This window comes from Nyctereutes procyonoides, unplaced genomic scaffold (assembly GCF_905146905.1).
Source record: "Nyctereutes procyonoides isolate TBG_1078 unplaced genomic scaffold, NYPRO_anot_genome, whole genome shotgun sequence".
NCBI classification, from domain to species: Eukaryota; Metazoa; Chordata; class Mammalia; order Carnivora; family Canidae; genus Nyctereutes; species Nyctereutes procyonoides.
This window is the reverse complement of record NW_026575033.1, coordinates 8,019,665-8,031,239: the sequence shown is the minus strand read 5'-3', so window position 1 is coordinate 8,031,239 and position 11,575 is coordinate 8,019,665. Positions and strand designations below refer to the sequence as shown.

The following is an 11,575-nucleotide window of genomic DNA, read 5'->3' as shown; positions in this document are numbered from 1 at the left end:
TGCTTCTCTCTTCTCTTCCCTATCTGATCCCACCAGCCCCCCCCCAGCCCTGTGGGGCCTGCTCACTTTACCCCCCCATGCTCCTCTTACACCACCTCCAGCACCCAGGGAAGGCCCACATTATGCTCCGCCTGAGCTTTGGTTCTTTTTTTCTGTTCTCTTTTATTTATTTGTTTTATAAGATTCTATTTTTTTTATTCACGAGAGACACATAGAAAGAGGCAGAGACATAGGCAAAGGGAGAAAGAGGCTCCCTGTGGGGACCTAATGTGGGACTTGATCCCAGGACCCCTGGATCACGCCCGGAGCTGAAGGCAGAGGCTCAACCACTGAGCTACCCAGGCGTCCCTATTTTATTTTTCAATCGTTTTTTTTTTTTTTCAAATCAAGTGTTTTATTTCAAAAAGCTTCATAGTAAGTCAAAAGAAAAAAGGAATGTGTGAAACAACAGAAACAACAGAAACATTAGCGGTACCAGCAACAACTGTATAGCCCATTCTGTGCAGGTACTTTAAGAGAACTTGAAGGCAAAGATATATCATGAACAATACACTTAAGAAAATTAAAACATTAACTTCACATTATTATAGCTCACTCTTGAAGTTCCTGGAAAATGGAGAAGATTCCCAAGACTTATTTTCTTTCTCAAAAGAATCATCTTCTTGGAAAGCAAACTTCTTCTTACGTGCATGGGATATTAAAGACACTGGATCCCAATGTAAATCTTGTCTTTTCCTCTTATGAATGGGTCTACCTCCAGGTGACCGTTCAATGGCGTGAAGCTTAACCTTATTCATGTCCTTTAGAACATCCAACATGTTTGGAACATCTTTTTTTTTCCTGGTTTTTTAAACGACTGTAATTGGTCTTACTGTTGTCACCTGGGTACTGTTTTTTCATTTCATTGGCTGAATTATCTGAGTCACGTGTATTTTTCAATCCTGGCTGTGTGAGAGAAGAACACAGAGGCTGTGGAGAAAAAAGCTGAGGGGGCAGTGGAGGAGGAGGCAGAGGAGGAGGGAAAAGCATTGAACTTGAAAATGGATCCAGTTGGGCACCCAGTTCAGCAGTCTCTGGTGATGACTGTTGTCCCAAACTGCTAGGCTCGTCATTCAAGTCAAAGAAGCTCTCATGTACACTGGTTTTGGGTCCCTGCCTCCCCACAGATTGCAGCAATCTGGGTGCAGAGTAAAGTGAGCTCCTCTTCCAGGGCGGCTATCTTTTTAAAGGCAGCTTCTCCTACAGGCCCATCATTTTTCATTCATTTATTCTTTCTTAGAGCAGGTGACAGTGAATTCCAGACTGGTTGCAAAGAATGGAAAAATTCAGTTTTCTCTTCTTCATGTTTCCATATATTATTTCTCAAAATTAGGCCTGGAACAAGTTCTAGAGGAAGAATTTTCCCGATGATATGAACAATACTTCAAGCTGATCCATAGTCTTTATTTTCTCTAATCTGCAAAATCTGGTCTATCGGAACATCAAAATATTCCAGCATTTCTCTTAACATATTCAATATGAGCAACCTTCTCACTTGTGGAAGCCTTACCTGGGCATGAGTTCTCTGAGCAATCTAAGGATGGGTGCCAGAGCTTTGCTGTTTCTCAGTCCTCCAAGGTACCTGCCCCAGGGAAGGTACAGACAAATGCAGAGCCTCTGCAGGTGATGCGCCAGCTGAGAGCAGGGCTTGTGGTCCAGATCCCCATCTGCAGCCATGGCCTCCCTCCCTTTCCCACACCTCCTACCGTGGGCCTCTTTGGCTTTCGATGATGTGTTGAATGGAGGGACGGTAACCACAGACTCATCCCCCTTTGCCATGTGTCCCACTCGCCTTCCTGTCTCTTCCCAGATCATCTCTGTGTCCAGGACAGCCTTCTCCATTCAAACACTTCCAAGGTCCTCCCCAGCTGAGAGCGCTCCTCATTGACTCCAGGCAGCATCTGCCTTCGGCCCAGGACGTGATCCTGGAATCCTGGGATTGAGTCCCATGTCGGGCTCTCTGCATGGAGCCTGCTGCTCCCTCTGCCTGTGTCTCTGCCTCTCTCTCTCTGTGTCTCTCATGAATAAATAAATAAAATCTTAAAAAAAAAAAAAAAAAAGAAAAAGAACACAAAGAGTGAAGGAGACAACCAGGGGCAGGAGTGTCCCACATGGCACTTCTCCCAGAAGGCTGTGCCCTGGGAAGTGGCAGGCCTGCCCAGAGGCGAGATCAGATGAGACAACCATGCTTGCTCATCAAAGCAGTTTTCTTCAGACTTTTGAGATTGCATACCCCCCTCAGGAAGGAATCAGGATCACTCACCCCTTCAATATACATACATTAATCTATCAATTATATATATATATATATGACATATATATATGACTTGGCTAGTATAGAGACTCATTAGACACAAAATGTGAAAATAGAAGAAAAAGATGAAATAACACTTTTTTAAAATTTTTTTTAATTTTTATTTATTTATGATAGTCACAGAGAGAGAGAGAGAGAGGGGCAGAGACATAGGCAGATGGAGAAGCAGGCTCCATGCACCGGGAGCCCGACGTGGGATTCGATCCCGGGTCTCCAGGATCACGCCCTGGGCCAAAGGCAGGCGCTAAACCGTTGCGCCACCCAGGGATCCCTGAAATAGCACTTATATGGTTTTAGTTTATGAAAAATATTTAAAAAATCTTTTCCCTCAATAAATTATTTATTTTTTAATTTAATTTAATCTTTTTTAATACTCTCTATACCCAGTGTGGGGCTTGAACTCACAACTCCAAGATCAAAAGTCACATGCTCTACCAACTGAGCCAAAGTATTTTTTTTAAAGATTTTATTTATTTATTTATTCATGAGAGACACACACACACAGAGAGAGAGAGAGAGAGAGAGGCACAGACAGGTGGAGGGAGAAATAGGCTCCATTCCGTGCATTGAGTCTGATGTGGGACTCGATCCGGGGTCTCTAGGACCACACCTGTGGGCTGAAGGCAGCACTAAACTGCTGAGCCACCCAGACTGCCCTGAGCCAAAGTATTTATTATTAAGTTTTAGTGAAAACAATCTGCTTGGATATACATCATTCTTTTTTAAAAAAAACTTCATTTTGTATTTGAGGATACAGTATCAGAAGAACTGGATGATACAGTATCTAGAAAAACTGGTTCTAGAATTTAATTTGCATTGGTACTTGGCTGTCATACATCTCTGAGACTGGTTTATCTCCATACTCACTTCTGTGTCCATCCACCAATTATACAGTTTGTTGCTTCAATTTAGCTACAAATTTCCATTTTCTCTGATGTCAGTCTATTTTGCATGCTAATTAAAAGCTCTTGCAATTTTACATTTTGAACAAATGGTTTCAAAACACTGTAAGGTAGATTTTTGTGTAATTAGAAAATTCTGTTTCAACCTGAAGTGTGCACATGAGAGTTATTACAGGTTGCAACTACAAATCTAACCTTTCGACAATAAAAATGCCATAATAGTAAGACATTTCCAAATATCTCATTTTCAAAACACTATTCCAATAGCATACGTTTCCTCTAGAGGAAAATTATCTTTAAAAAGAATTATGTTTCCACTTATTGTTACAGCATCTTTTTCTTGAAATGACAGATTTGTTGGCTTTTCTAAAATAAACACTGGTGGCCTGAGACTGCCAGATGGGATGCTTTCTTTGCTGGGTGGTTGATGAGGGCTCTTCCCAGGAGAAGCCGCAGTCTCAGCTGACCCTTGGTGTCTACGTGTGATTTCAAGACTTATATTGTTAGTCTCAGTTTCTTTGCAGTAGTCTTTTTAAAGCCACCTGTCAGTTTTTTTCCAGGCTCAGTATACTTAACATTAAATTATAAAACCTTTAAATCCTCTTAACCAGACACACACAAACTGCAACAAGTCACAACATAATGAAAATGAATGCAGATGTGTGGGTTCCTCCCGACACCCTTCTTTGAGAATCACCTCTTTTTTTAAAAAATACAATTTTTAAATTTGAGTATAATTGACACACAATGTTACGTTGGTTTCAGGCACACAACTCCATATGTTATGCTATGCTCCCCACAAGGATAGCTGCCATCTCTCACCATACAATGCAATTACAATACCAGTGACTATGTTCCCTATGCTAGGCCTTTTATCCTTATGACTATTCATTTCACAACTAGAAGCCAGGACCTCCCATTTCCCTTCATCCATTTTGCCCAATCTCTTCACCCCCTTCCCCTCTGGCAACCATCATTTTGTTCTCTGTGCTTGTAGGTCTGATTCTGCTTTTTGTTTATTTGGGTTTTTTAAGATTCCATATATGAGTGAAATCATACGGTACTTATTTTTCTGTCTGGCTTTTTTTTATTTTCTTACTTAAGTTCAATTACTAACACATAATGTATTATTAGTTTCCGAGGTAGAGGTCAGTGCTTCATCAGTCTTATATAACACCCAGTGCTTATTCCATCACGTGCCCTCCTTAATGCCCATCACCCAGTTACCCCATACCCCCCCCACCTCTCTCCCTTCCAGTGACCCTCAATTTGTTTCCTATGATTAAGAGTCTCTTATGGTTTGTTTCTCTCTCTGATTTCATCTTGTTTTATTTTTTCCTCCATTCCCCCATGATCCTCTGTTTTGTTTCTTATATTCCACATGAGTGAGATCATATGATAATTCTTTCTCTGATTATTTCACTTAGCGTAATACCCTCTAGTTCCATCCATGTCATTACAAATGGTAAGATTTCTTTTTTATGATGGCTGAGTAATATTCCAATGTATATATCTATACCACATCTTCTTTATCCATTCATCTGTTAATGGACATCTGGCTCCTTCCATAGTTTGGCTGTTGTGGACATTGCTGCTATAAACATTGATGTATGGTGCCCCTTCGGATCACTACATTTGTAGCTTTGAGGTAAAATACCCAGTAATGCAATTGCTGCATCGTAAGGCAGCCCTATTCTCAACTTTTTGAGAAACCTCCATACTGCTTTCCAGAGTGACTGCATTAGCTTGCATTCCCATCAACAGTGTAAGAAGGTGCCCCTTTCTCTGCAGAGGGTCACTTCTTGTTAATGACTTTTCTCATCTCCCCCATGACACGTGACTTTAATATGCAGAGTGGATGACGGTGTCAGCACCCATCTGTATTTTAAGTATTTGTTAGTTTTTTTTTTTTTTTTTTTTTTTTTTTAGTTTTTAGGAAAAAGTGAATGAAAATCCAATTTTTCCCCACCAAAGAGACTGACACGGATGGTCTCCTAGGGACTGTGGGGGAAGCAAGGAGCACCGGAGGAGCATGTGGGTTTGCCTCACTAGCTCCCAGCATTACAGTGGTTAAACTGTCCCCTCTTACCCACCCAGCTGTGATGACAACAAAGGCTCAGAGTTGGCATCCTAAATCAGACATCTGACCCTGGCGCTCTCTATAACCACTTCTGGCTTCTCCTGGCCAACTGAATAAAACCCAGACTCCCTAGTCTGCCTTAAGGCTTACAGGACCCACCGACCACAACCCCAACCTGCCTCTGAGACCTCACCCAACACCACCCCCCACCCCCGCCCAACAGGACTTTTCCTCGGTCTTTCATTTGCCCCTGTTATCCCCCGCCCCTGCACCCTGGGCCTCTTCTCCGCCAAAGCTGCTTCAAGTGCTCACTGCCTCCTGGGACTCCCCGCGCCCCTCGTCCCTGTCCCTGCTTCCGTAGCACATTCATCATCGCTCCAGCAGGGTGTCGGCGCTGCCCCGAAACAGGCTCAGGTGCCTCCCTCCTCTCTGCAGCCCCCTTCCTGAGCAGCATGGTCTGGCGCCTATGTTTGTAAAAACGGATTTCCGTGTTGAATGAAAGCGACATCTGTCCTTCACCTGATCTCCCACAGCCTCCAGCCACCTGTCTGGTGGCGATGTTGTTTAAGTTGCCTTCCGCGGGGGGGGGGGGGTGCTGCGGGGGTCGAGGGGGCTCTTGATGGCCTCGGTCCCGGTCACTCCCCTTCCCTCGGTTACTGTCCTTCTCCTTGGGGGGAGGGGGCGGAGCTCCATCCTCCTGGGGTTGCGACCCACGGGATGACAGGCTTGATCGAGTGTTTGTGACTCCTGGGTAGTCTGGAAGAAGGTAGCAAGTGGAGGAACCGGTTAGTTTTTTTCTGCAAACTGGAGCAGCGGGGCTCCAGAACCCCGGGTGCGGGGGCTGGGTGCTCAGTGCATTGGGAATGCGCTCCGGGGAGACGGTGAACTGTGTCGCCTTCTCACGCCCTCTGGTGGCTGGAGGGACCGCCCACCCTCCCTCGCTCCCCTGGGTGTGCAGCCCCCGGCCTGGTGCAGGTTCTCTGAAGCTCTGAACACCTTGCATGTAGAAGGGGAGCCGGCACATCCCCACCATGTGGCATGAAGAGCTTGCGGAGCTTGAATAAACTGGAAAACCGAGGTGTGCAAACATTCCCCGTGAGCATTCCTCCATCAGGAGCAACTTAGACGGCCATCCCGCTCGTTCACTGCGTTTGAGTTTAGCATCCATGCTCTTTGAATGTCAATGTTATTGAGGTTTTCATAATTATGTACCTTCAAAAGATGTTCAATGTAATTCTGATCATACTCTTCTAAAAATGCCTCAGATTAAAAGCTTTTGCTGGCTCTTTAGACCGTGGGCCTGCAATTATAGAAAATGAACTGCATTTTAGCTTTCCATTGAAATTAATAACAACGGTTCCCCAGTTGACTCTGTGAATAGTTAATGGAACAAACAGGATACTTCAGTACAATACGGGTTGGAAAGCCATTTGAGCGAGATTCTGGGTTTCAAATGGGAAAATAATTCATACAATGCAAACCTTTCTCATATGCACTATGTGCGGTAGGTGTTTCTCTGAAATAAAAACCGAACCATTTAGCAAATGATTAACCGTACCTCAGTCTGCAGGTTACTCTGATGAAAGCAGAATTCAGGTAAATCATCTGGCACATGGCCTTGAGCACCACAAGAGATCTCACAGGACATGGAGGTGGACTTACTCATTTGATAAGGAAGGAACACGTTCAACCAGGTTGCATCCCCTCTGGGGACACCCAGATAGGAAACCAGAGGGAGAAGAGTGGAGTCCGGACTACTGACCCAGAGCAAAGCGAACCCTGCAAAGTGAGTATTATCATTCCCATTTTATAGATGTAGAATTAAGTAAAGAAACTTGCCCAGTGTACCTCCTCCAGCCAGGTAGCCCCTCCCTGCTGGGGACACCTGGAGGGAGATACAGGCTCAGGATAGGGGTGTCTCCAACATTTCCCCGTCAGTTGGCATTTCCCACCCCTCCTACTTCCGAGCCCAGTCCTGTAGTTGGGAAGGGACTTTAGGGACACTTTGGCTTAGGGCATTTAGACTCCTTCCCCACCAAGTCTAAATTGCCTGCTTCTGGCGGGGAGGGGTGGGGAGTGGGTACAAATTTCATCTTCGTTAGGTGTAGACACTGGGAGAAATTTCAAAATTAGGTTAGTCAGGGCACAGTTGGTTAAAAGAAAACTAAAAGGCATAAAGATGAAAAGAGTTTGTCATATTAGGAAAGATACATAAGAGGAGAAGACACTTCTCAGCCTCTCCTCACTCAGAAATCCCACCGTGGAAGGCACAACTGTGTCTCCTTGTGACATTGCATATGTATCTTGTCACACTCACATCATACTTCATTCACCCATGAAACACTAGGAAGACAGTGTGTGGCATAGAAACATTGCACCTAGAACCCTAGCAGAAGATTCTGGAAAAATTAATGAGAGGTGGTTATGGACATCCCACAGGCTTGACCGTAGTGGGCATTAGGCTTGGTGCAAACACTTTTGTAAGAACCCTCTGGATCTGTCTGAACTGGGGATACAATAGCATGGGCACACAATCTCCATGGCATAAGTGATTTTTAAAAAAACAAAAGATTTCTGAGATGTGGAATCAATGTTATTACACTCAGAGCTGTTAAGATGTGGTTGAAAAGAGACATTAACTAATTTTCAATGATTCAGAGTCAACCAAGAAGAGACTGTAACATCGGGTGTTGGATCTCTGTCTTTGGGGTCACCCTGTGTGACTTACCACCTCAGGATGCCACAGAGCTACATGGGGGAGCTCATAGGTTAGATGACTGAGTATCAGGACAAGAAAAAAAAAAAACCCAATAAGCTGATAGGGAAAGGACAAGCTTTTAAAAGGTAAAGTGCCTCATTTCAGTTCAAATAATTAACTGTGCAAAGACAAGATGGGGGTAAAGTTGGAAATTCTAGACAGCCACGAATCCCATATGAATTAGCACGTCACTTGTGGCTGTGCAGTTTTCAGCTATATTAACCCAGTCAGAGCAGAGACTCCATAAAGGGAGGGAGTAGCCCCCATCCTTTGTTCCAGGCACATGGTGTCTAGGTTTTGTGGGATCCTGACTGTGTCCAGAAGGGAGCTCTGAAAGCCTGGTCATCTGAGGTATGATTGAAGAAACAGTAGATGTCTACCCTGGAATCACCAAGAGCACCCCCGTGCTGTCTTCATAAATTTGCAAGGCTGCAGTCTGGAAGAGAGCAAATTCCCCAGGGCTGAGCTGGTTGGTCCACAGGGAGGTGGATTGGGACTGAGGGTGTGGGAAATTCCTTACAATTCCAGCCACTTGGGATCCCTGGGTGGCGCAGCGGTTTAGCGCCTGCCTTTGGCCCAGGGCGCGATCCTGGAGACCCGGGATCGAATCCCACATCGGGCTCCCGGTGCATGGAGCCTGCTTCTCCCTCTGCCTGTGTCTCTGCCTCTCTCTCTCTCTCTCTGTGTGACTATCATAAATAAATTAAAAAAATTAAAAAAATTTAAAAAAAAATTCCAGGCACTTCAGCTTGTAGCCAGATCGCTGGGAGGTTTTGTGTGGAGACCAAGTGGATGTAGGGAGGGGTCCTGCCCTGGGGCAGAAGCTGGACCAGGTGGCCTCTGAGGATGCTTCCAACTCTGAGATCTCTGGTGCCACTGAGATGGAGGGGGAGTTGTCAGGAACCCAGCCACATCCTCCATGCTCCTTTGGGTAGCATTCGGGGCTTGCAGAAGGGTTTCTGGTGGGGAATATTTGAGGAAAAAATGTTGGAGTGCCGTTAGTGCTTGAGGTCATATCAACAAGGGTAAAGTCTTCTCCTCCCACCTCCCTTTATTTCTAGAAGGAGGGTAGCACTGACAGAGAAAAGCATGTATAGAACCGAGTTAGGTGTTGTAGGGCCCTTCTGGCAGTCAGCTCCAAGCACTATTACTGGGGATGGTTTGGGGACAAGAGAATAGCTCTATTCTACAGAGCAATTTATTGTACTGACAGTCTCTACCATGGGGTCCCTCGCACTTTCTGGGCTGGAGTTGCCTTTATTAGTGGAACTTGGCTCATAGAAAGGGTGTCTTGGGCCGGGAATTCTGCTCCCCAACGAGGGATAGTGGGCAGGATAGGGAGGAGTGGGGAGTTGTGGATCATGGATACATCCTAGTAGGGGATGAAGACCAACCACCAGTCTAGAGGTCAGTGGCTTTCCAGGGTCAGGACCAGGGCCCTGTCTCCCAATCTCAAATCTAGTGCTGTCCCCACGTCCTCACTGTACCCACCAGGATGGTGAGGCCTAAGGGAAAGATGATCCTAGTTAAGACAATTAAAAAAAAAAAAAAAAAACAAAGGAGAAGAGGGAGGGAAACCAAGCGTACTTCCTTCTTAGTGGGGAGGCTTCTCCAGCCAGAGCTCTGCTTGTGGCTCCTGTGGGATGGGAAGCATTGCTGGGCTTTCAGAGGACAGCCACCATTCAGGTCATTCCCATCACTGTCCCCTCGCCGTGGGGCTGGTTACCTGCCCTCTTTTCCCTGCGCTGGGGCTGCTCCCTTGGTGTAAGTATTGCTGCTGTTCAGGAGGGAACGGGAGCAGAGCACCAGCTGGGCCAGCCTGGGGTAGAGCTGGAAAAAGGGAATCTGGAGCCAGAAGTGACCCATGGCAGCCGTTTCCCGCCCTCGGCCTGGTAATGGCACCTGCTCGACAGGTCCAGTGTAAGAATCCCAGGAGCCAGACAATGATCAAGAAGAGCTCTGTGGCCAAAGGCACAATCCCATTGGGATTTCCTCCCGGTAGAGGATCACCAGCTTGGTCTCCTGAGAAAGGCCAGCAAGTGACACCCACAAGCACTCTGGGGATGCCGGTCGTCTCGGGGAGTCTCCTGGCTGGCTCCCCACAGCAGGGCCCCCCTCCCTGGCCTGGGGCGCGGGGTAGCCAGCAGCCTGTGCCAGCTCGAGTGAACAAAGAGTCTCTTGTGACAGGCTGCCAAGTACCCTCCGCTTCTGAGCCAGCAAGTCTCCTGTTCCTCCGCCGCCGAGCCCAGGGCCCCCGGAGCCACGCCTCAGTCCAAAGCAAACCAAGATGCTCAAGATGTTCAGCGAGTGGGACAGCGGCCCCCGCCAAGGGCAATTTACTCCCCACTCACACTTTGAGCTCGACTTGCCAGCGAAGTGCTGGAGGAGCGCCCCGGGCCCAGCGGCCGGAGGGGAAGCCCTGGCCGGTAGCATCTGTCGCCCCTGGGGAACTACTCCCACCGGGGCGTGCGGGCTGTCGCCGGGGAGTCCCCGCGTGCAGAGCTGGCTGCTCCCCAGTTGGCTGGTAGGACCCGGCTCCAGCTCAGCACTGCTTGAGATTAATACTAGTGTCTGCAATCGTTTCTTGGGCAAGATGTTCTCCCAGGAAACATGCGCTCTGGCACTTTCTCATTCTCTGATTTTAAAACATCTGAAGCGTGGTGATTCAGCTAAGTCGTGCACAATAAAATGGCCCCAAGGATCAGAGGGACCTCTGGGACAATGCGTGTCTTGGTAGTCCCTGGGTGCGTCAGTGGACAGGGGGTCCGTGTGTGGGAACCTCCTTACTCGTTTCACCTTACAATGGACGTTCACCCAAACTTTAGAGAGTAGATACTGGAATAGGACCCGCAGGGGAGGGCTTCTGGGACCCTGTTCATATGTTGTTTCTTGGGCCTGCGCTGGCTCCGTGACAGAATGCCAAGCCTCTTTGCTTTTGCCACTGACTGGGGAGTGTGCCCGTCCCTGAGGGCAGTGAGTGAGGCAGGTGCCAGCTGCCTGCCAGCTCAACCAGGGGAGTCCGGCAGGCCTCAGCACCAATGAAGGTAGGCCTTGCAGCCAGACCATCCCCCCGATCCAACCTCTTAAGCTTATTTTAAGTTAGAAAGGAGATTGACAATGGAGCATGACGTTTTTACTTATTTTTTATTTTTTTAAAGATTTTTAATTTATTTATTCATGAGAGACAGAGAGAGAGAGAGAGAGGCAGAGACACAGGCAGAGGGAGAAGCAGGCTCCATGCAGGGAGTCCTGAGTGGGACTCCATCCGGGGACTCCAGGATCATGCCCTGGGGTGAAGGCGGCGCTAAACTGCTGAGCCCCCTGGGATGCCCACATGATGTTTTTATAATGTTTTAAAAATGTAAACATAACATAGATAAATAAAAATGCACAGACCATAAATGTATGACTGGTTGGATTTCACACACACCACACCCAAAGGCACCTGCCACAACTGATCTTTCTCTTATTTTTGCTGATGC

General features: G+C 46.9%; 1 pseudogene; it reads right to left on the bottom strand.

The window, feature by feature from the left end:
- Positions 1–584: 584 nt before the first annotated feature.
- Positions 585–1,881, bottom strand: LOC129504504 (mitochondrial fission regulator 2-like; annotated as a pseudogene).
- Positions 1,882–11,575: the final 9,694 nt, after the last annotated feature.